The sequence below is a fragment of the Myodes glareolus genome, chromosome 10 (assembly GCF_982192425.1).
Source record: "Myodes glareolus chromosome 10, mMyoGla1.1, whole genome shotgun sequence".
Classification (NCBI taxonomy): Eukaryota; Metazoa; Chordata; class Mammalia; order Rodentia; family Cricetidae; genus Myodes; species Myodes glareolus.
Window position 1 is genome coordinate 69,034,148 of NC_142035.1, and position 20,055 is coordinate 69,054,202.

Sequence of the window (20,055 nt, forward strand, 5' to 3'; positions counted from 1 at the left end):
GAATATTCTGTGGCCCTCTTGGGCCCTCGGAGGGCTTGTTGGCAAAAGGAGACGAGAAAATTGATTTGACTTTAGAGGAGGTCCCTTCCAGCCCTGGCATTCCAGGATCCCAGGGAACGGCTGCACTGATGGAGCATGTCCTTGGCACTAGCTGGTGTGCTGCATTTTTCTATAATCACAGCCAGCATTGGCTGAGCCCTGGCTGTTTGCCAGGCCCTGCTCCAAGGGCCGCGCTCCCCCCTGTTTATCTCAGCTAGCCCACAGAACAGCACTAAGGGAAAAGTCATATTATTCTCTTCTGCTCCCGGGGCTCTAAAGCACAGATGGGGCGTCGGAATAGGCTCGGAGTCATCGTATTAGTGAAGGACATGCTCGGGCCTTGAATCCGGTTTTCTCTGACTCCATCAACACCTGCTTTTGATTACCGTACCACTCACGGTGCCTCCTCAATGCCAGGCAAGGACGTTTGCCAGGAGCAAGCAACGTTGGGTTTTGAATCCCTACTAGCTGTCCATCTGCAGCTTTTTCCTTCTTCATTCCAACCATCCATCACAGAGCATGACTTAAATAGGTCAGGCAGGAGGTGGTCCCCCAGCTGCTGGGCGGGGCTACAGCCATGCTCTACCTAGAGTCCTTCCTGTTGGCTTCATGGCAACATAAGCAATGTCCTACGTTTGCGAGCTTCCCCATTGGGAGCAAGGCCCATAGGGTTAAACGGTGGCCTAGCAACTATGAGTATTTTCTCTGGGGTGGAAAGCCAATTCCATGTATTCGGAGTGAACAGGTTGGGAAACTTGAGAACCATAAGGACATCAGGGGAAATTCCATGAGTGGTTGCCCGCAGGGAAAGGGCAATGTGGCGCAGACTGCACTCTGCAAAGACTTAGAATCTGCTTCACACTCTCCTCCTTTGCGACTCCAATCCAAGGAAACCGAGAGGCCTTAGGAGGTACCCCAGCCTGAACAGGCTCCCCGTGGACTAGAGAAGGCCTGAAGTCTCCAGGACTGTTTGTCTCAGAAGGGAACCTTGTAATGGCTGACTAGCTTGCCAGGGCAGGTCCCCCTGACTCAGACACAAATCCCACTAATCCCACCGGCTGACTGCAAATGGGTCAGCGAGGGAGATTCGCTCAGCCAGAGGGAAGGGGTCCAGCAAGACTTTCAGGGCAAGCAGCTGAAGGGAGGCTCTCAGAGCAGTCATCCGGGGCAGGCGGCTTGAAGTGCAAGAAACTTCCAATAAAAATGCCTTTCCATGAGCTCACTCACCGCAAGTCACCACATTGCCCGGTCACTCCCCGAAAACAATTTCTGCCATTCATTCACGGCCTCTTCATTCTATCAAGTGAAACTGAAGGGGGGGAGGGAGGAGTCATTTCTGGAATAAAACCACAAGTGTCCTCAGTTAGAAAACAAGGGAAGCATGTGAAGAATTCCGCTCCCCGACCCCCCACCCCCAGAGACTAGTCTTGACTCCTTCCTCTGTGTATTTGGTTGAACTGGGCACTAAATTATTGCTGGTTGCATTGCAGTATATCTGTCTGTCACTTGGTAAAAGCTTGCTGGCCTTCACTCACACTCGTGAGCTGTGTTTCTGGGCGCATTGGGAATCTTCAGTCCAAAGGCACTAACTGGAAACTTCAGATTAGCCAAACTGTGCCTTCAAAAAGCTTTCAGGGCCTTGGTGTTCCCCCCTAAAATGGGACAAGTACTAGCACTGCCTACCTACCTCAACGAATTGCTATGCGATCCAGAGGATATATACAAAGCAATGGAAATATTGTAATGAAGGACAATGCAAACCTGAAAAAGTTGGTTGCCCAAACCTCCTTCTGCTTACAATGATTACAGCTCTTTCCTAAGCCCACCGCTTACCCACATACGCCCCAGATTCTCACACTGAGGTCCCCTGTACTGAAGGCTCTTCCTTCCCGAAACCTCCCCGAGGTGTCTAAACGTGATCAAGGACAAAGCTGTGTGATCACCTTGTCGAGTGCCTGAGCCCACCCGCCAAATCTTTGCCCCACGTGACTCAGTGCCACTGAACTCAACAATGGTGCCCTCATTGCTGGATGCCATAGAAAGATTTATTTATTTATTTATTTAGCTGTTTAATGACTTATTTAATGAGCACTGGTGTTTTGACTGTATATACGCTGTGGGAAGGTGTCAGATACCCTGTAACAAGAGTTACAGATGGTTGTGAGCCACCATGGGGGTGCTGAGAATTGAACTTGGGTCCTCTGGAAGAGCAGCCAGTGCTTGTAACCACTCTCCAGTCACTTAAGCACAGACTTTAACTTATATTCTGTCTATAATAAAAATTCAAAGATTTATAGGTACCATAATTTTAAGTTCTTACTTGCATAGTCAAACACATATGTGCTATAATGTTTTAAAAGATCTTAGTAAGAAATATCTATTGTACCAGTGCAAAAAAAACCCTGCAAATTAATCAGCCAGATAGAAAAAAAAAGAGCAGAAAGGTTTGAGGAAGAAATACCAACATAATTCAATTACTAACATTTAAAAATTAAGAATTAATGAGATTTGGGGGAAAAGAAACTTTAGATGGCTCAGGTTTCAAAGTGTCTTTCTCGGGATGACCAAAACCTTCTGCCCACTCTTACCTCCCACACTAAGAAATCTGTTAGAATGACATCTTCTAGCAAAAGTGACTAGGATTCAGGCTCTGATCACACAACCTCATTTTAAACTGTGGCTTTATGAGGATTCATTAAAATCATTCATTTAAAATATGTTCCCCAGTACCTGGGACATAGTAAAGTTACAATACTCTATTGGTTTTTTTAAATGTCCTGGTCATTATAGATTTATAGATCATTTGCATTCCTAAGAGGCAGTAGACTGTTTTTGCAAGCTTGTCATCAAGAAAGAAAAGAGAGAGAGAGAGTTAAAAAAACCTATAAAATTTAGAAAGGAAACTTTCTAAGACTTTTTTTTAAGGAAAAGAGTAAAGTACATGGATTGGTTAGATTTTGCTAAATTTTCTTTAGTCTTCATCATACCCTTTGGGTTAAATTTTTGCTTCCCTGTGAGGGAACAAACCAGCTGAGTGTTAATGCTGCCCACTGACCAGAACTTAATCCAAATCAATCAGACTTCAAAACCAACAGAGTGTTTGTTACATTGCTGCATCTCCTATACATAGTAAAAAAATGATACTCAGCATTTTTTTCAAGGCAGAAAAGATGGGGGCAGAGGGGGCAAAGAAAGTGGAGGCTGAGTTAGGCGTTCATGCCTGTGATCCCAGGATCTAGGAGGCAGAGAGGCAGGAGGTCTAAGAGCCAGCAGGGTCATTCTTAGCTTCATAGGAAGTTCTGGCTCTTGGACCTGGTCTCATGCAAATAATTGAGAGGACGTTGGGCATTAGAAAAGCAGTTGTGTCCCTGCCAGAATTAATAAAGCAGCAGCAAAGGAACTGGTTTGGGAGGAAGGCAGTCACCAGTATAATGGCGTCAGCAGCTAACTCAGCAAACACAGCACGCTTTGGGTCCTATTGCTGCCTGTGAGTCCAGCTGGCATTCACACTAGCTTGAAACCCCCTTTGGAAGGGTGCCAGACATCTTGTTTAAATTCTGCTGAGTACAGGGAGGGATGATAGTATCCCCTGTGTGTTTGAGATGCTGCTTCTCCTGGGTCCAGCCCTCAGGGAGGCATCATTCCAAAGCACTAAAGTAAACATGCCTGAGCCTCTCTAGCAGCTCTCAGGCCTCCCAAGCGTGGAGTCTGGGAACAACACCGAAGTGAGTGAGCAAAGCAGCGGGCTGGACAACAAAGGGCTTCATTGAAGCCTCATCAGCCGAGGAATTGGCTATAACTAACTTCTCTTTCGCGTTTGCTAGAGCACTGAGCACACATTGCTTCAGTGCCTAGAAAAGAAGGCAAATGTGGTTTCTGTTTGTTTGCCTGTTTGTTTTTAAACTAATGTGGTCATTTCCAAGTTGCGGGATTATACGTGATTTGAGTGGCTTCCTCTTGCGTTTGTGTATTTTAAATTTTACTCACTATCCCACCCCCACTTTGAACACTAATGCATTAAGGCTTAAAAGAAAAAAAAAACACGAGCATTATGAAAAACCAAACACTAACTCTGTGTGACTGAGTTTTAACTCCCTTGGCCTGTGTGTCACCTATCACAGTGTGTTAAAGGCAGAATTAAGTAAATCCTGCCAGGAGGGGTGGCTGTCCTCCCAGGTTTGGGGTGTGGCTGTCCTCCCAGGGGCGTCAGACCCAGGTAATTCAAGCTAACTGCATCCCTAAATGGACCAGAGCACTGTCTAAAAGCTATTGATGTGTTCAACTGGTTCACCTTATTATTTATTAGTAAATGGTGAGGGTTTGGATGTGCTTCCCCCAACCCAAATTCATGCTGTCAGCTAGGTCCTGTCTTCAAACCTGGAAGGAAATGTTCAGGCTCTTTCGAGAAACCTTAGAGGGCTGTTGACTTACATGTGAACATGTACGAGCTTCCCAGTGGTATAATTGCTGCCAGGAAGACTAGACCTGGCCAAAGTCAACGTTTTCATTTTTATGTTTGTTTGCTTGCTTGCTTGCTTCCCTCCATATAGAAAAGGAGAGAGAGAGAGACAGACTGAGCGAAAAGAGAGGGCTGAGAGGATGAGTTATGAAAATAGTGCTAACAATCAATCTTCTGACAATACCTAACAAGAAGAAACTTCAAATGGCCCTTTCTGCTTCTCCCCATTTCCACGTGAGACGGCGAGTCCCAGAGAGTTTGCTCGGAAATTTGCCCTTTTAGGGTATTTGATGATAGAAACGAGACTGATAGTCACTTTCCCAATTCCAAGCCTGGTCTACTGACAGCTCCATCTATTTTGCCTTTGTGTGCAAAGAGCTTTGTGTGCCCTGCCCAGTTCATCACAAAGGCCCACACGTTTAAAGGATTAGAGATTTGGTTGACTACTTGAGACTTTTCCTTCAAAGATATTTCCCTCAGAAGAGGAGGATCAAAGAAGGTTGGTGGCCGGAGGAGGCTGCGCCTATTACAGCATCTTCACCCAGCATCCAGAAAAGCTGACTCAGAGCCACTGATGTCACAAAGGGGATTTTGTTGAAAGTGCATTGAAGTGGCCACCTTTGGGGACACCTTATAAATTAAATTACCAGCGATTCTGTTTCTTCCTGTCTCCTATCTCTCCCTGGGTTGATACCACCATCCCCTTCCACACATGTGGGTCCCTATGTAGCCCAAACTCAAACTCTCGGAGTAAGTCATAGCTCCCTGCCCCTGGACTTCAGCTCCCTGACCTGTCAAAGAAAAGGCCTGATTACTAGACAGACCTCTTTGAATCCTTCCACCTATGACAGTGCTTCTCAAAAGGTGGACCAGAGCAATTTGCATCAGAAATGCCCTTTCCTGGCCTGTAGCTGAAACTAACTGACCAAAAGTCTTTGTACTTATTGATGTTTAAACCCAGAAGCAGGTCAAATCCTAATTAGTGAGTCTTACATTAAAAAAAAAGGATTGCCGAAAAAAGCAAAAATAAAACTCCACACAAGTCAAACCTACACAAAGAAGAATATGAAACAGAGAGGCCTTACTTACATAGTCTTAAAATAGGCATTATCAGGATCTCTACAGGAAACGTTTGCCAGCCCCTTGCCTGGAATGACAAGATCACTGAATGACAGAAAGAATAGAGGGAGGGGGGATATCTGAGTAAGTGATAGGGCTGATGAGGCCAAGAATTCCCCGGAGCAGGAGTTTTCAATGTTCCATCAGCTCCATGGTCGAAATACCAAAACATGCTCTAGTCCTGAAATTTAGCTCAAACAGTAGTTCTCCAGCAGACTCTGCCTAGCTCATCCACAGTCTGATATTAACATAAAGGCCAGCAGGGTGCTGTAAATGCTCTGGAATGACAAAGTCCTCCCCCATTCTCTTTGCCCTGAAAGCTACCAGCCAGCTCTCATGTCTACCATGGGAGCCTGCTGTGCCCCGTTTCCATTCATTCCTCCAACTGACGGAGTGATGCTCAGGTGCTTAGTGCCATCCTAGCTCCCAGGATAATTTCTCAGACACTTGACCAGGAAAATATCACAGTCGTTTTGAGAGCATAGGCAAGAAAATCTCTGGTCAGAAAAAAAAAGTGGACAAAAATCATAGTTTCGTGAGTTGGACAGACCTGAGGCTAAGCCTTGCCCCAACACTTACTTGTTTTAGGATGTTAGGCTTGCGTTGTCAAACAGGGTGGCTATGTATCTTTAAATTAATCAAACTATTAATTCCATTATTCCATCATACCACAGATACTCATCATGTCAGACTACACAGAATATATAAATGTTTCTACCAGAATAGAAAGTTCTGGATGGTGCTAGTCTAGACAATCTTCCAATAAGTCATTATAACCCATCCTCTTCTTTTCTTTGTACCACACAATGACTTCATTATTCCAGGTCCCAAAGGCTTGTGAACAAATAGTTAGAAAACTTCAGTGTAAGCCTCAATTTTCTCACCTGTAAAGTGAGCATATCACTGTATCAGACCGAATTAACATATGGATCACAGGAGCCAGCGAAGGCAAATACCCGGCACAAAAATAGATGCTTAGAAATATCTCAATAAATGTGCACAAAATCTTATATGTGACCTTTGCTAGCATACACCCATCTTCCTCCAGACTGGAGGTTCTCAAGTCCTAAGAGCGTGAGTAAGTCTGGAGGGCTCATGAAACCCTAGAGATTCTGATTCAGTAGAGCTTGAGGCAGGTCTGTGGGACTCGTTTTTGCAGGTCCTGTAGCCAAGGCTCTGGGAGCCACACTTCAAGAACTGCTTCTACAAGCAACTCCCTCAACTCCCTGCTATCTCTCTGGGGAGGATAGATCTGTGTGCTCAAATGTTGTCCTTTCCTGTTAACTTACTCCCCTGGCTCTGAGTATGATAATACGTCTAGCCTCCTGGGGCAGCTTTGGGTGCCAATTTCCCAGCCCTAATTGATGAGACAGGCCAACAGCTTCCTCCCAACTCACATTAAGCTTATGGCCCTTTCTCTGTGTGCCCTCTCTGAAATTTTGCTTGTTGTTCATGTTCTGTAGTGCAATAGTCACCTGTCAATGTTACCAGATCTCGCGCCTACAGAAAATAGTCTTCTGGTGACACCCACGGCAAATTTGGGCGACACAAACTTTTGAGGGCTCACACAGAAGCAAACAACACTAAATCACACAGTAAAGAAGTTATCCCTTTTTGATTCTGCCTGCACGCTGCTAAGGAGAGGTTCTGTCTCGGGCTGATGTATCTTTTACCCCTTTGCTCAGAGCCTGAGTCGATAAGGCCGTTTTCATCATCCTCACCACCATCATCATCAGAGCAATGGCAGCTTCATTCCACACGGGGCATTCTGTGTGCCTTGCAGCGTTTCAAATATTTAAAAGCATTTATAGACATAGGTTGACTTAATGTTCAAGACTCTATGAAGAGAAAAATCATTACTCCTACGCTACACATAAAGAAATGGATGCACAGAAAGCTAATGTTACTTACAATCACACCGCTGTGAAGTGGGAGAACCAGAATTCACATCTATGTAGAGTCTCAGGGGATGTGCCCACTCTCTCCAGGTATTGTCTGTCTTTTTGTCTTTCGTCTTTCTGTTATGCAGGGGTAGCAATAAACCTAAGACTTCAGGTCTTAGACCACTGACTTCTCCCTGAAGCCCCTGTTTTGCTTTTCCTTTTGAAACAGGCTCTCTCTTAGTTGCCCATGCTGGCTTTCAACTGGCTCTGTATATTAGGCAAGTTTTGAACCTATGAACCTCCAACTTCAGCCTCCTGAGCAGCTGGATTAGCAGACTGTGGCCATCAGGTGCATGCTCTTACCAATGATAGCACTGAAATGTCTTAGCATCATTTTTTTATTCTTATCTTATATTCTTGGTATCTCAGCTTGCACTGCAAAAAAATAACAACACAAACATAAACTAAGACAACAGAAATATATTTCTCCAGAGTTCTTGAGGCAGAGAAGTAAAAAAAAAATGTTTGAATGCATTAATCATAAACTCTAAGTCCCTGAGAGTCCATTGGTGTTGCATTAAGAAGAGAAACCAAAGCTCTTCATCTCCTTCAACCAAGACTGAGTCCAAACTGTCTGCTGTATGACTGAATCTGTGCCTGCCTGAAGCTGTCTTATGAAGTTGTCCCTTTGTCTGTCTCTGCCCCGTCTGTCTCTCTGTCTGAGTGAGTCTCACTACTGTGTCTGTCTCTAATTCGGGGTTTTCCTTTCTCTTTGAACAGCACATAGAGCATCACATGGGGAAGGAATGAAGGATACTTTACAGAAGATTTTTAACAGTTTTACACAGTACAAAGCCACCAACTCCAACTGACCCCAGATGACCCATATAGCAATCAGTATTACAAACATCTTTGTTTAGCAGGCAATATCCATAGTTGATATGCACAAATAAGTCACTTTCAGCCTATTTGCTGTTTCAAGCTAATGATTATCATAAAACATGAATTGCTCATGGGTCTGAGCATGGAAAAGTATACAATTTAAGATTGCAGTTTGCTTTATTTTATGTTGTAAACGTTGATTACATGGGAAATTGATGGCAAGTAAGGTTGGTTGTTACATTGTTCTCTAAAGGAAGGTTAAACAAGCAGGCTGAGGGCACAGTCGGTTAGCAATCTCAAGCGACTTTTTCATTTTGTTTTTATTAACTCTGGCTATGAGGTCCAGCAAAAATTTTCATCCTGTTGAATGTAAGAGACATTTTTATTATGTTGCCATTGCCACATTGACTCATAGTGAAGAGACAAGTCAATAATTCTTAGGAATCTCTCTTATAAAGTCAATAAATCCAGTCAGGAAGACTCCACCATCATCACTTCTGCCTTATAGGGTCACTTCATCACTTTCTACAGCCTCTTCCTCCTACCATCATCACCTGGGATTAAAATTTCAGCCTATGAAACTGGGAGGAATGACCTATTCAGGCTATAACAGCAAATGTATGCATATTCTATCTACCTGGTTGTAAAAGGGGTTTTGTGTTTCTCTTTTTTTTAAACCTGAAGTGGTGTGTGTGTGTGTGTGTGTGTGTGTGTGTGTTGTGGTTGTTGTTGCTGCTGCTGTTTTGCATCTGGGGTAGTTCATAGATTCACCAGTCTGACCATCATTAAATTTTAAACTAATAAGTTATTCATGAACTGGTCTCAGATTTACATCCTAGATAGGATTCCCGAAGTGTAGTGTCTAAACACATTAGTCAGGGGTTTATAAAGGATGAAACATAAAGTTACATTTACATGCAAGCAGAAGGTTACATAATGTTTTTGCATTATGTTAAATAATAATTTTGGTTATCTCAAGCAAAACAAGCTTTTGTTTACAGAAGTATAAACAATGGTTAACCTTGTGACCTATTATCTTGCATAAACAACAGTTTTGTTAAAGTTGTACAAGACTAGGTGATGGAAATCCAATCCTGCTTTATAGTTCTTTTAAGCACAGTAATTTTTAACCTTTTAAACACAAAGTTAGCCATCAACATAATGTTTGCAGTCAGTGAGAGAGACACAGCCTGCTGTAACTGTGGAAAGGGGTATCCAGCACAAGCTGCAATCTCATCAGACCAGCTAAGAGAGGGGAAGCCAGCCAGTTTCTGCTCTGCCCTCCAACCTGCACCATGGAGGCACCTGCTGCAGATAGAATCCAACTGGGGTGCCATCCATGCAAAGCAGCCTCCGAGCAGCAACCCCCACTAAAGCAGAAATGAGTCTAGAGCCACCATCAGGGCGTAAGCAGCACAATAGCAGACACAATGTGGCCCCAAAGGGGCTACTTCTAGTCGGAGCTCATGACACATTTGCTACTTTGAACTGCACAGGCCAAATGGGGGAAGCAGTTATGACTAAAGGGAATGCAGAGAAGACAACTGGACCCTGGACCTCTAATGTTTCACTTCCAGCTTATCTAGGCGAGTGAGTCATCCGACTTCACGGCCCTCCTGGGACTTGAGTCACACATGTGCTGCAGGAGTTGCCCTGCTGGTGCCTGCAAAGTGCTTCAAGCTGTAATTATATCCTCCACCTCCTCAGAATGTCTAGACTAGATTGCAAGAGCTGCGGAAAACACGACTGCAGATTTCTGGAGCCCTCAAACCAGTGGGAATTCCTTAGTGGGACTCTCTTCCCTGCGTACACAGGAGCAAGTCCCCAGAAGTCACAACAGTCTCAGCATGGAGACTGAAGACAAAAACGGGGATTTCCTCTTCAGAGGAAAGAGACTCATCAAACATCAACAATAGAAACACCAAGGAGTGCTGCCAGAGATCTCCAGGGAAAGTTTTTCAGTGACTTATCATTGTACTGGTCGTGACTACACTTCATATTTATAACACATTTGCCATGTGCTCTCCACTACGACATGCATGTCACATGCTTTGTTGCATCTCGTCTCCATATCTGTGTGATAAAGTGAATGAACACATTTCTCATCTACAGGTGACTGGACTTTGGGAAGCATCTGGCGCCATCTTAGGTGCTTACATAAAGGCTAGGTACCACAGGGATTCTCATGTGCACTTCTGGGTCCCCGAGACTCAGATGTTAACATTAAGAAGTTGTTTTCCCTTTCTGTTATGTTTACATTTGGACTGATAGTGACAAGGAAAGATAGGAAAGCTGCCAGCACCATAGCACAATCAAGGCCATGTCAAAAACCTCACCAGTGGTATTGATGTCTTCATTGCCACCAACCTGCAGTAGGCAAAAATGACACCTTTCATAAGCATATATTTTTTGAAGCAGAGTAATTATCTGTTATATTGCTTTTCAACCCTTGAATACATGACTTTTTATCATTCTGCATGAGAAAATGAGAAATTCATAATGCATCTTGATGCCTGTCTGAGGAAATGCACCTGAGTGAGCATTGTAGCTTCAATTAGACTTACTCAGCAGAGATTACCATTAGTCCTCACCAGAACAGATGGGCATCCACGGCACTGAGACCTAGGTACTATGCAGGCTGCATGGTTATTAGCTTCTAAGTACAAACTGCCTCACGGTGTTGAACATAGCATGAATTTTCCACTGTGCTGACTTCTGATTCTACATTACAAATAGTGTTCAAGAAATTTGCATTCAAAAAGTTAGGGAGTTCAATCTGTAAACCACTTGCTGTAAAAGCCTCTGAGCCTGAATCTGATCTTCAGGACCCACAGAAAAGTTAGGCATGGTGACTTTATATTCTTGTCATCTCAGTGCTATGGAGGTAGAGTTAGACACACACACGTACACACACGTATACACACAGGCACATGTACATAGACACACACCTACATACACATACATAGACACACACACATACACACACACACACATGTACACACATGTACATACACAGACACTCATGTACACAAACACACACACATACACAAACACACAGACACGTACACAAATACACACATGTACACACACAGACACATGTACATAGACACACACACCTACATACACATACATAGACACACACACATACACACACAGACACACACGCATACACGTACACACATGTACATACACAGACACTCATGTACACAAACACACACACATACACATACACAAACACATAGACACGTACACAAATACACACACAGACACATACACACATATATATATATACACATGTACACACACGTATACACACACATGTACACACACAGATACACAGAACAGACACACTCACACAGACACACAGAACAGACACACTCACACAGACACACACGTACAGAGACACACACACAGACACAATCTGATTTCACATTTTGATGTAGTATCAAGAAAATTTTTTTTCTTGATTTTCCACAAATTTTTTTTCCACAAATGCGTACCTAGATGAAGCTAATTATTTTAACCACAACTAAACCAATATACAGGAAAATGTTAAGTTCTAAATGAACAAGAAGAATGTGCCTTCTACTAAGTGATCTGTCAAAGAGATTCACAAAATGTCACTTTTCTGGCTATGCTATTTAGAGAAATGTAATTGATTATCATAAGTAAAATATTAATTCCAAGTCAAGGCTATTGTCCAGCATTCAAAAGGCTGAACAGAATAATTGCCAAAAGTTTGAGACCAGTTACAAAACTGTTACAACCAGCCTAGACCACAAAGTAAGACCCTGTCTCTCAAATCACCTAGCTCTAGTTGTAATATCTGTAACAGCCATCTCGCCAAAGACTCAAGAAATAGCTCAGAAAGGGGGCAGAAATATTATGAGAGCCAAAGGACCGATACAGTGCCTTCTAGACACAGGAAGGATGCTGCTTCAGTGAACTCCCAACAATATGGTTGCCTGAAAAAGATCACATCTGTTGACATGCCAACATGGAAAGAGATAAATTTAAGACAGCTCACCTTTAGATGAAGAGCTACCCACAGTCAATGATTGCTGAGGAAGGGAGACTCAGTTTTCTTCAATGATGAGTCTCCTCATAAGTTTTCCAATTCAAAGTGGCCAGCCCTAAACCCATGTACATAGAGGCAGTGCTAGTTAAACTAAATTGTAAGTATATGAGTATTATATATGTAAAACAATAATAATTGTAAGAGAAGAATTGACAGGGGTGGGATTGGGACAGGGGAGAAATTGGAGTACGGAGAGGGATGGAAATGATGTAAACACAGTATACTCTTACGTAAAATTCTCAAAAATATAAATTAAAATGTCAATTATATAGTTAATTATTTTAAATAAGTTTTCTCAGTTATAGCTTCTAGTACAATAAATAGCTATTTATAGCATCCATATTTTAAGATGTAAAGTAAAAATAAAATTTGGGGAGGGGGTTCTCAATATTTTTTTAAGAGTACAAAAGTGTGCTAGAGCAAAAATCTTCTGAGAAGCGCAATTGTACTGAAGCCTCAGCAGGGCAATGAAACTCCAGAACTGAGAGCTTGTTGGGGTCCTAGAAAATCTGGAAGGCCCGCTTTGCAGACGCCGCTGTCCCCTCTCGTCACTTGCTGCAGTCATTGTCAACCCCACTGTGTTCGACATCGCGGCCGATGGCAAGCCCTTGGGCTGCGTCTCCTTCGAGCTATTTGCAGGCAAAATTCTAAAGACAGCAGAAAACTTCCGTGCTCTGAGCACTGGAGAGAAAGGATTTGGATATAAGGGTTCTTCCTTTCACAGGATTCTTCCAGGATTCATGTGCCAGGGTGGTGACTTCATACGCCATAATGGCACTGGCGGCAGATCCGTCTACGGAGAAAAATTTGTGGATGAGAACTTCATCCTGAAGCATACAGGTCCCAGCATCTTGTCCAATGCAAATGCTGGACCAAACACAAACGGTTCCCAGTTTTTTATCTGCACCACCAAGACCGCGTGGCTGGATGGCAAACACGTGGTCTTTGGGAAGGTGGAAGAAGGCATGAACATTGTGGAAGCCATGAAGCGTTTTGGGTCCAGGAATGGCAAGACCAGCAAGGAGAACACCATTTCTGACTGTGGACAACTCTAATTCTTTTGACTTGCAGGCTTTTTACCCACCAGACCATTCCTTCTGTAGCTCAGGAGAGCACCCCTGCCCCATCTGCTCGCAGTACTCTGTAATCTCTGCTCTCGCTGAAGTTCTTTGGGTTCCATATTTTCCTCATTCCCCTTCAAGTCTAGCTGGATTACAGAGTTAAGTTTATGATTATGAGTAAAACTAAGTAAGAAAAGAAAAGAAAATCTGTAAGGCAAATGGGTAAAAAACAGTTACTGGCATCAGAATTAGCAAAAAAAAAACCCCACAAGAATTTAGATTAATAAATATCTAATTAAATGTCTGCAGAAGGTCACCAGCATGCCGATGTTATTAACTGTCTCAGTTAGCATTCATAAAGATTGCACTACGTCTACTGCAATTACATGGTTCAGTTTTCTCACTTCACAGATTCCCTAAAATACACACATTGGTTATAGAGAACTCATAAACCAATCACAAAATTAAATGAAAGTTTACATAAAGTCAAATAATTTATAAAATAAGAATATAAAAATCCTTATAAATTTCTAAGGTGAGGGTTTTTAGTGTGGCGCATGGGCACGGTTAATGTGTCTGACATGCTGCAGAGAGAGGCCTCCAGATGACAGGATACGGAACACTGTGAGGGCCCAACCTTAAATACAGCATCACTTTTCCTTTGAGCTGTACTCACCCTAAGAAGCATTTTGATAAAAGGAAGCATCTTAACTATGGGAAAAACACATCTTCGGCAAGCCAAACACACTGCCCTGACCTTTGACAGAAGAGGGGTGGGGAAAAAAAATATGAAGACAATGCCATAAAGTGCTCAGTACAGTCAGAAAGCTCTAGTGGGGAGAGAAAGCAGACACTGTTCTTCAGGTGCCAACAATGGCACAGAAGGTCAGACCTTGGGCGCCTCACACCCAAACTCTCATCCCTCTGAGAGCAAAGCAGGGCTAAGTATTTCACTAGGGGCATTGTGTCAGGGACAGAGAAAGTCTCGGGGAAAGGCATGCTTCCCAAAGGCTGAATGGTCAAGGCAGAGTAACCCTGCCTGCCCCACTGCTGTCTGTCAGGCATGGGTGTCTCTGGTACCTCAGGAGCACGCTCCCTGACTGACCAGTAGTGCCCAGGACTGCAGAAACCTTTCTCGACTTCCTCATTTGAAAAGTGTAGGCTTCAATTTTCCCCACCCCAGTGACCAAGGGGAAGCAATGCCGGCCCTCACTTAACTTTACCTTACTTTTCTCTTTACCTGACATTGCCGTAGTTGCTGCTATAAGTGCATTCTCACTTTATTTAACTTTGTTTATTTTATGTCCTGCATCTCAATCCCACTCCTTTCTCCAATCCTTTATATCTGCTTTCTGCCCTTGCAACTCCAACCTCCCCCCCCATAAAATAAAATTTAAGAGAAAATAGAAAACAGGAAAAGGAAAAAATGAAAACTCTCACCATGGAAGCTATAGTGTGACACAGGGAGTCACACAGTAAACCTTTTAGTCCATATAGCTTTACTTGCAAGTGTTCATTGGTTCGAGATCTCTGGTTTCTGCTATACTATCGATGAGTGGCCCTCACTGGATCTCCTCTTAGAAAACATGTTGTTGCCCTGTGTCATGGAGATTCTGCTGCTTTGGGTCTGCAGGACTGGCTACTTCATGTGCTCCCACAGATCATAGATGAGGTAGATGTTGGGGTGGGCCAACCCAAAACCCTAGTTCTGGGCCTGGGTAGTCGCAGGGTTGGCCAGTCCTTTCTCTCTCCACCATCCTCACTACCAGGGTGAGCTCTCCAGCATCTTCCCAGCTAGTTCACCCCTTGCAACAATGAGCAAAGGGTGGAGCCAGGTCTCCTGCTTTCACACCCTCAGGCTCAGCATTCCCATACCAGGATCATCAAGGACAGCTCTACCATGCTACCCAGGAGAGGTTCAGTGTAGCTGGTGAAGGGCAGGGACAGCTCTTCTGCTCTTATGACCTCAGGGCCAGCTTCCCAGCAGTCACAGGTGTCTGGGGGGGTATCTCTCCCCTGTCCACACCACCATATGGCAGACAGGGGTGAAGTCAGATTTACAGTACTCATGTTCTCACATGCTTCATCAGTACCCTTCAATAGGGTCAGCTCTGCTGTGCTGCCCAGATGAGGTGCAAGACCAACTTTCTCAAACATTGCAGCTGTTAAAGGGGAGGATCCATTCCCTTGCCAGCTGGAGGTGGTAGGAGTGAGGAGGGAGGGTATCGCTTCCTCACTCCCTTCACAACACCACAGACTAGGGAGGGAGTACTAGCTATGCCCTCTCACACCCTCAGGGCTAGCTCGCCCTATCTGCAGAGTCAACTCACTGTACTTCCCAGGAGAGGTGCAGGGCCTGTTCTCCCGAGTGCTGTAGCTGGCGAGGGGTTAAGTCAGGTCTCCCACCTTCTGCAGCCAGTGAGGGTTTGGTCAGGTCCCCCACCTTCTGCAGCCAGTGAGGGTTTGGTCAGGTCCCCCACCATCTGCAGCTGGTAAGTAGCGAGAGGAAGGCATCTTTCCCTCACCCATGCCACTACATAGCATATGAGAGGGGCACAACCTTCTCTCTCCTTCTCCTGCCCTAAGGACAATCTCACCTGTGCACCTGTGAACAGGGTCAGCTCTATTGTGCTGCTCAGGTGAGTTGTAGGGCCCTCTTTCCTGAGTGCTTCTGCCAGCAATGGGCAGGACCAGTTCTCTGTAGTGTTACAGTCAGTGAGGGGAGGGGCCAATTCTGTATAGCCCTATCCATTCTGCCTTTGGTGGTGTCAGGAGCCACCAACAGCAACAGAGACCGCACAGGGGCTGCATCAGAGCCATAAAGTCAAATATGAACCCCAGAAGCAGCCCTGGCTCAGACAGCTACCTCAGTCTGCTCCTCACCTCTTTCTCCTCTTCAGATATGCCCCTGTCCTGTGAACCATTCTGTCTCTCTGTCCCATATCACACCACACATTTGTTCACCATAATAATGACTGTCTGCCTGGTGCCTCAAGGTGCTGGGTTAATCCATGTTTTCTCCTCAGAACCTGAGGTGGATCACTCCTGGGCCTTCCTGTGGGTCTCCTTGTCCCGCTCAGTCTAGCATAGTGCCAGGCAGAAACATGTTTCTTCATCACAAACAGATCATAATAGTGACCAACTGCCAGGCACCCCTGGCACCGGGTAGGCTCCTGGTTGGTACAGAGGTGTTGCTGGAGTCCTCTCGCCAGCTAGAAACCTTGGGCTGCATTTGGTTGCGTTCCACATATCCCAGTCACGTGGCTTGGATTGGAGGTGTTCCATTCACTTTATTTTAACAATTTAAATAACAGAAGTAAAGTCAGGAATCAATTGTCCATAAATGGCAGCTTCTTAGTTGGCCACTAGTTATATAGTTCTCTGATTTTTCCTGCATTGAAGATAGGATATTTCTCCTGTCAAGAGAAGACAGATGGGCTGGGCAGTGGTGACACGCACCTTTAATCTCAGTACTCGGGAGGCAATGACTGGTGGATCTCTGAGAGTTCAAAGTCAGTCTGGTCTACAGAAAGAATTCCCTGGGTTCACAGAGAAACCCTGTCTCAAAAAACTAGAAAGAGAGAGAGAAAGAGAGAGAGAGAGAGAGAGAGAGAGAGAGAGAGATTTGCTTTTCATTCTCTGAAACAACCTAGTTTACTAAATTAACAAATAATAAAAATAGAAAATGAACAAAAACCATGAGTGTTAAATATGGAATGTAAATTTGAAATATTTCATTCAGCATATCAATGCTTTAAGCACGTGCACACATTGACATTGCAGGAACACAATGTAATAAAATTGTGCAGTTGATGACAAAATTTCAGCCCAGTATAGAAGCCATGTGGCTGAGAAGGTGACCAAATGATGAGACTCTATAATGTGTAGAAGTCATCTTTGAATCAAGTTCACTTGTACTTAAAATAAGATCACTTGGATATGAAATAAACATCTATATCTAGGTCTGAGGCCCAATTGCCTTCCTTCTAACACCACCAACAGGTTCCAATTGCTCTAGCCTTTGTTCTTTGTATGAATAGCAGCATTTTCCCATCAAATATCCAGGCTTCCAACAAGAGCAAAGGAAGTCCACAGTCTTCTACGGGCAGTTTTTATTCTTGTGACATGCATGTAACATACTATTCTAATTTCTGGTATTTGTTGAATACAAGTGTAGATAATAGACAGACAGACAGACAGACAGACAGACAGATAGAAGACAGACAAATTCAATAGGTTTTTTATTTTCTCTGAGTCCACACTATAACATATAAAGAACTCTTCAACTACACATATTTTATTTGCTTTCTCTCCAAACCCGTTTGAGTAAGGATGCTACTTTTTCCTCCTCTATCCTCCCCAGCAAGTGAACATGAATTTCCTAGCAAGTGCTTTTCTCGTCCCTGCTGCTGCAGACAACTTCCTCTTTGTTATTACAGTTGGTCCAGTTGTAACTACAGCATCATATGCACTTTCTCTGAACATTTAACCTCTAATCATAAAAAACAAAGCAAGAGATTTGGATGATGTCTCTGGCAAGACTCCGCTTCCATCTGCTTCTACTTCAGTGCTGGCCTTTGACAGCACCCTGTCTGATGCCATGACTCCGGGTGGGTGTGGAGACTGCTCTGGTCTCTCTGAAGTTGAATGAATCCAAGGAGAGCTGGTTTTTGCTTCAAATGAAGACAAGGTTTTTATACTCCGGCATCGTGTAGATATAAACTTATCACCAACTTCTCCAGGGTAGGTGAATCTCATTTGACATCAGGGAAGCCTGCTTATGAGACATGAAAGTCTTTTAAATTCTGAGTTTGCTCCAAGAAGACAGCAAAGGTTTCAAAGATAAATGATGCTGGGGTCTTCAGATCTCCTTTGAGGATGTCCTTTGAAAGATCTTAACCAGCCTCTCATTTCTCTATTTCATTCTCTTTAACTGAATTCATCATTTCTTGCCTTAAAAACAGTGGCTTAATTGACCTCCTTCCTTTGCTGTCCCTTGCTGTCATTGTTCAACTTACTTCTGGCTGGGTGTTTTTAAAGTACAGTATTCTTATTAATCTAGTCTAATCTCTTTGATATGCAGACTTAAGCAAGACGAAATACCCTTGCCACATACCTCCAACAATCCCTCGTTGTTTATAGGAAGCAAATAACTTTGCTAACAAACACCTATGGCTACCCAGCCTCAAGGTCCACACAAACCTTTTCACATTCTCTGTGTTGCTCTGAACAAGTGATGTTCTCCGGCCTGTTAGCCATGAAAGCAGACATCAGGACCAAGTGGAGCAGGTGAAAAACAGATCTGGATGAGGTCAACTATGGGAACTAACAGAGTCTACAAACGCAACACCCCTGCCTCCTGATTAGGGCAAAGCAGGTATAAATTTGACTTATTGTGATAGCTTTTTATTCATGCAAACTTAAACATCCCAAAAGTCCCCTGGGCTCCTGGCCACTCCTGTGTGTTTGCACAGCTCATTACCTTACAGAGTTCAGCTTTTATCACTGTTTCCTTCTGAACTCTTTTCCTGATAATGAGTCGCCATTACCTGCCTAGCACGATGACTTTCCAGGTTCCTTTTTAAGACTAAGACTTCCTTGTTGAATGAGTACATGGAAACAATGCTTAGAGTAAACCTGTGTTCTGTGCACCCAAGATCTCTTTTTCCTTTATTGGAAATAGCAGCTACTTTTAAGGAACTTCTTTTTGTGAGATTTTATTGTTGTTAATTCGTTTTGCTTCTGAGATGAGATTTCATTATTGAGTCCATCCTCGCCACGAACTTGGGATGGTCTTACCTCAGCCTCCTGAGATTACTGATGTGTGTCAACAAGGATTTGTCCTTTATATTTGTCCTCTATCCTTTATAACCAAGACAATTCTGCTAAACCAGTTCGGTCCATCCTATTTAGGTTAAGGTCTCTGATCTAAGATCAACCAATTAACATTTTGCTCAGGGATGAATAGGGTCCCAGAATTATGAAAAGCATCTGAAGAGGCATATCTATAGAGGAGTCGCAAGGGAACTGTTTCCCAAAACACGTACAATTCTTTGTAAGCTTTTGTTGTGCAGCCAACAATCCCAAAACTCAGTAGCACTAACCTATCTCAAGATTCTGATAATGACCATGTTAGTCTTCTGTACACTTGGCAACCTTCCTGGACATCAGAGGTGTGCACATAAATCTACAACAGACTCAGTGAACAGGAGGCTTGTTGGGCTAGAGTTCCTTGAACTGGGATTTGTTGTTGCTCACGATATCTCTTCTTCCATATTTCTCAGCAGAGTGTATTCACATTCAGCTGGGCAAATTTCCAGATGAGAAAGTAGAAACTCACAAGGCTCACTGAAGCCCAGGTTCTAACTTGCCCCTTCATGGTATACATGCATTCCTTTGAAAAAAGCAAGTCACAGGATCATTCCACATTTAAGGGGGGATAAAAACTAGTCTTTCTTACTTGATAAGAAGCTACAAAAGCATGCTGTAAAGAATGTGGACACAGACAGGTAGAAAAGAATAGCCGAGTCCTTG

General features: G+C 43.7%; 1 pseudogene; it reads left to right on the top strand.

Moving 5' to 3' along the window:
- Positions 1-13,100: 13,100 nt before the first annotated feature.
- Positions 13,101-13,521, top strand: LOC125406540 (peptidyl-prolyl cis-trans isomerase A pseudogene; annotated as a pseudogene).
- Positions 13,522-20,055: the final 6,534 nt, after the last annotated feature.